Raw genomic sequence first — 6,115 nt, 5'->3', positions numbered from 1 at the left:
AGGAGATCAGTCCTGGGTGTTCATTGGAAGGACTGATGTTGAAGCTGAAGCTCCAATACTTTGGCCACCTGATGCAAAGAACTGACTCATTTGAAAAGACCCTGACACTGGGAAAGATTGAGGGCAGGAGGAGAAGGGGACAACAGAGGATGAGATGGTTGGATGGTGTCACCAACTCGATGGACATGAGTTTGAGTAAAGTCTGGGTTTTGGTGATGGACAGGAGGGCCTGGCATGCTGCAGTCCGTGGGGTCTGCAGAACTGACTGAACTGATACCATACTCCATTGTATGAATGTACCACAAGTTGATTAGTCGTTTCCAATTTGGGGCTCTTGTGAATGAACTGACATAAACATTAGCGTGTAAGTATTTGAATACTGAGGTTCTCTTCTCAGGTGGCACTAGTGGTAAAGAACACACCCGCCAACGTAGGAGACTTAATACTGCAGTTTCCATCCCCGGGTGGGGAAGATCCCCTGGAGGAGGAAACGGCAACCCACTCCGGTATTCTTGCCTGGAAAATCCCATGGACAGAGGAGTCTGGCGCGCTGCGGTCCATGGGGTCACAAAAGAGTCGGACACGACTGAAGCGACGTAGCACCCACTGGTGGCTCAGTGGTGAAGAATCCACCTGCCAACGCAGGAGACACAAGTTTGACCCCTGGGTGGGGAAGATCTCCTAGAAAAGGAAATGTCAACCCACTCTAGTATTCTTGCCTGGGTAATTCCATGGACAGAGGAACCTGGTGAGCTACAGATGATGGGGTCACAAAAGAGTTGGACACAACTGAGCAACAAAACAACAATAAATTTGAACATATGTTTTTTTAAATATTTATTTTTATTTATTTATTTGGCTGTGCTGGGTCCTGGTTGTGGCGTGTGGGATCTAGTTCCCTGACCAGGGATTGAACCCAGGCCCCTGCATCGGGAACTTGGAGTCCTGGCCCCTGGACCACCAGGGAAGTGCCTGAAATATGTTTTCATTTCTCTTTGGCACATGTATAGAAGTGGGATTGCTAAATTATACGAAAATTATATTTGTAACTTTAGTTTTAGCAAAACTTCCTGCTTACAGGAAGATAAAATAGTCATATGTTTCCTTTTATTTCTCCTACTAAGTACAAATAAAAATCCTGGACAACATGTGTAACACAAATATAAGAAGACTCTGAAAGGTGGAAAGAAGAAGTCAGACTAGCTAGGGACCTCAGAACCCAAGGAATGACCGAGATAATTTTCCTGAGTTTTCTTTTTGTCTCTTATATCCTAGACTTAGAGCTGAAGACGCCAACAACCTGGAAATACTGACACAGATAGAAAAAGCCCCAACAAAAGCCTGCTTTTTCTAGCCAAAAGCTAGGAAAGGGGCATCCTGGGAAGACAGAAACGTTTTGGACAATAACTGCTTACTGCATGCCACAAACACCATAGAATGAAACGTGTGATCCCCTCAGCACAGCCCATGAAACCAAATACTGAGAAAAGATGGAAGTGGTGCAACAATTTTTCAAGTGCTGAAAGAAAAGAATCATCAACCTAGAATCTTATACCCAGCACTATATCCTTCTGGAATGAAGGGGGAATCAAAACATTCTCAGATAAAGAAAAATTATGACTTTGTTGCTGGCAGGTCAATCCTTAGTGAATTGGTAAAGGAAATTCTCTACACAAACAGAAAATGATGAAAGAAGGGATCCTGGAACATCACGAAGGAAGAAAAAACATGGTAAGCGAAACATGGATAAATACGATAGGTTTTCCTTCTCTTAAAAGTGTCCTGAGTTACACTTGATGGTTGAAGCAAAAACTTGGGACTTCCCTGGTGGTCCAGTGGCTAAAACTCTGCAGGGGCCTGGGTCTGATCACTGGTCAGGGACCAGACCCTGCATGCCACAACCAGGACTTCACGTGCTTCAGCTCAGGGTCTCACAGGCCGCAGTGAGGACGGGTGCAGCCAAATACATAAATAAATTGCCTAATGACCTTACTACAGATTTTCTACAGAAAGTCACTTACAATATAATGATTCAGGTGAACTGAAAGTAAGAGGGTGGAGAAAGAAATACAGTGACAGTATTGATCAAGAACAATGGCTTGATCAACATGGCTACAGCAGTGTCTAAGAATGCAGACTTCAGAACAAAGAAAACTATCAGAGACAGAGAGGGATACTATGTAATGAGGAAAAGGCTCAACACACTGAGGAACAGCTGTCCTAAATATTTAAACACCAAACAGCTGCCAAAGTATGCGAAGCAAAAACCGATAGACCTGAAAATGAAGAGAGACAAATCCGCCTCTATTATCGGAGGCTTCAGCACCCCTCTCCCAACAACTGGTAGAATAGCTACTCAGAAAAATCATCAAGGACATAGAATAACTCAAAGGAGTCACCAAAAGCAGGATCTAATCAACATTTATAGGATACTCCACTTAACAACGATCGTGTACAGACTGTGTCAATGCCAGTATCTGGGTTATGACAGCGTAGTATAATTTTACAAGATGGGGGAACTGGGAAAACAGTACAAGGCATTTCTGTATTATTTGTTACAACTGCATATAAATCTAAAACTTTCTCAAAAATTAAAAAGTTGAATTATAAAAAGAACACCTGTACTTTACTTCTCATTTAAAATTACGGTTGGGGGAATTCCTTGGCAGTCCAGTGGTTAGGACTCTGCTTTCACTGCCCTGGGCCCGGGTTCAATCCTTGGTCAGGGAACTAAGACCCCGCAGACCACATGGTACAGCAAGGAAAAAAAACCAAGTACAACTGACCCTTGAACAACCAGGTGAGGGGCGCTGACCCCCTGCACCGTCGAAAATCTGCATTTAGAGTCAGCCCTCTGCGTGTGAGGCTGTTCAGTACCCGTGGTTCCCTCTTCCACATCCTGGGGTTCAGCAAACCTTGGATTGTGCAGTACTGAAGTGTTTACTACTGAATAAAATATCTGTGTATCCGTGGACCTGCCCAGTTCAAACCTATGTTGTTCAGGGGCCAACTGTCGTCAGAAGGTCATATATATTAAACTTACACTTCTAAGATCTGTTTTTAGCATGTACGCAACATAATCTGAGACTTAAAAATTCTATCTTGATTTCAGGCAAAGACCATCAGTAGATGAAACTGTTAGGGGAGATACGACTGAAACCACACCCTTGGACCAGGCACCAGAGTGAGCATTTGCAAGAGTTATTTTAGGACAGAAGGTGCTGGTAAGAAACAAGGAACTAACAAGCCACCACCAGCCAGAAAAATCTGGGCAAGGTCAAAAGGAGAGAGGAGAGGCCAATCTGTATGTCCTACCAACTTCCCAGAATCTTCCTTGTTGGAATCCATCTTGGCTGAGCAATGCATGTGCCACCAGGAAGTACCCGGCGTCAGAATGATTGACCAGAGACAACCCAGAAACTCTTCCCATTACTGTAAAGCCCGAGACTGCAGGTCACGTGGCAGAGCAGTCCTCCTGGGTTCCCTGACCTGCTCTCCACCCAGATGCCCCTTCCCAGTAAAGCCCCTTGCTCTGAGGGCATGTGTATCTCCTCGGACAGTTCATTCCCGGGTGTTAGACAAGAGCTCGTTCTCGGACCCTGGACAGGGTAGCCCTTCCTGCAACGAACCCTAAAATGAACGACCGGGAACTCGACGTGGAGGGAGCAGGCTGGCACCACACGGCCCACTGCTCGTCAGCAGCATTAGGAGCGGATCACCCACGCTGTTCGTATCTCCTTGATGGTACGCATTAGGAAGTCCACAGGACCACTGATGAAGCATTCTTAACAGGGGAAAAAAAGAGTTGAACTAGAATATAAGCAAGTCATTAGCACTTCCATTTGGTGCAAAATATGAGGAACAAGTTAAATCAAACTATGACTATGCAAAAAGAGTGTGAGATGTTCTATAGGCCAAGTGGTGGGTCTCTTCCATAAACAGATGCATGAAAAGCGGTGAGACTGCTGAAGTTTAAACCAGACTTTTGAAACATAACAACCAAATGTAATGTGTCAACCATGTCTTATCCTAATGGAAGCCAACTGAAACTTCTTTTTTTTAAATTTCTGATCTCCTGCATTGGAAACACAAAGTCTTAACCACTGGACCACCAGGGAAGTCCTGAAGCCACCTGAAACTTTTTAAAAACAATCAGGGATATTTGAATACAGATGTGGTATTAAGTGACACAAAAGAATTGTTGGTTTATTTTTAGTGTGACCGTGGCTTTGTAGTTACGTAAGAAGTTGCCTGTTGCAACGCATGCACACTGGCATATATCGGCATCTCTAGCGTCTCCAGCACAGTACTGACTGAGAGGTGGGAGTGACCTTGGCAGCCTCGCCCTGCAATGGCTCGAAGCGGGGCTTGGGTTCCCAGTCAGAGACTCAGGCCGTGCTGCGGCGCTGAGAGCACCAGATCCTAACCACTAGACCGGCGGTCACGGACAAGGGCCCTGGCCCTTCAGTTTTGCAGAAAAGGATTCCCACAGAGACGGAAAGTAGTGAAAGTATTTTTTAGGTGGGAAAAGAGTACAGTACATGTGGGTAGATAGGCTGGCAGACTCAGAGAGAGAGGCCCCCTGTGGCGGTTTGGATTACTTTATCAGGCTTGTCTTCCGGGCTTCCTTTGGCCAGTCCTTTTGATTTGCCTGGTTCACAGTCCAGTTAGTGTCGCTCAGGATCCTTCCATGCGGGCGCACGCATCTCTTAGCCAAGACGGAGTCTACCGCAAAGGCCTACGGGTGGCGTATCCCTTGATATCACTCCGGTTTGACCTCCAAGGAGCCCTTCTGCGCATGTGCGGTTGGGAAGGTCCCCTGACTTCGAGAATGAGAAGTATGTGGTCTGGGCAGGGTCCGGCTACTTCTCTTCACTGTCCTGCTCTCCTCATCTTGGAGTTTCGGTTCACAGGGAATGACTGTCTAATCGGTTTGTCCTGATGGGACCCATCTACCTGCTGCCTCAAGAGCAGACATCCCTGCCTGGTTACCAATCTTAGAGGGAGAGTTGTTCCACTATTAACTATAATGTCAGCTATATGTTTTCTGAATACGCCCTTTTTCATTTTGAGGAAATTCCCTGTTCTTATTTTGCTGAGGGTTTTTTCTTTCTCCTTCATGAATGGGTATTAAACTTTGTTAAATGCTTTTTCTGCATCTATTGAGATAATCATAAGGGTTTTATTCTTTGATGCTAGTATGTGTGCATGCTAAGTTGCTTCAACCACGTCTGACTCTTTGGGATCCTATGGACTGTAGCCCATAGTCCAGTCTTGCAGAGAATCCCATGGAGGGAGGAGCCCTCCCTCCATGGGATTCTCTGCAAGAATAAAGGAGTGGGTTGCCGTGCCCTCCTCCAGGGGATCTTTCCAAGGGGATCTTTCCAACCCGGGGATCAAACCCCTGTTTGTCTCCTGCACTGGCTGGCAGGTTCCTTACCACTTGCGCCGCCTGGGAAGTCCCTGGTGTTAGCACACTCAACTATATTGATTACTTTTCCTGCCACCTTGCAGGGCCCAGAACTCAGCTCTGTGGTTTTCTTGTTGGGACTTGCCAAAAGCTCCAGCCAGCATTTGTATTAAAGTCCTGAAAGAACTCAAGCAAAAACACCTTTCAGAAATGAAAGCAAACTAAAGACTTTGTTCAGACAAAGTTGGGGAGAATGCATAGTAGCCAGCTCTCACTATAGCAAATATTTGGAAAAATTCTTTAGACAGAAGAAAAGTTGGATTTACACACGCACAAAAAGAAGAGTGCTGGAAATGGTAAATGTGAGGATAAATATAACTTTTAACCTTTTTCATGTTTAGCCTTTTAAACAGATAAGTGAGTTTTTATAAAGTTAAAAATGCACTTACTGCATGACTCAGCAAAAAACCCCAGTAGTCTTCATGAACCTACCTACAAAAACCTTTGACCAATAGAGTTGACTAACGAACTGATTGATGTCACTGCAGCATTGATTGATTTGCAAATATAAAGCAAACTGTATTCTTGGGATGAAATGTAACCAGTCGGGGTGTGTGACCCTCGTTGTTTATTACTGTATTGAGTTGGCCAGAGGTTTTGTAGGTGGGTTCCAGGAACAGCCTCGGGTCCCCCTTGAGCCAGCCC

Source organism: Bos taurus, chromosome 2 (genome assembly GCF_002263795.3).
Source record: "Bos taurus isolate L1 Dominette 01449 registration number 42190680 breed Hereford chromosome 2, ARS-UCD2.0, whole genome shotgun sequence".
NCBI classification, from domain to species: domain Eukaryota; kingdom Metazoa; phylum Chordata; class Mammalia; order Artiodactyla; family Bovidae; genus Bos; species Bos taurus.
Note: the sequence above shows the minus strand (reverse complement) of the source record.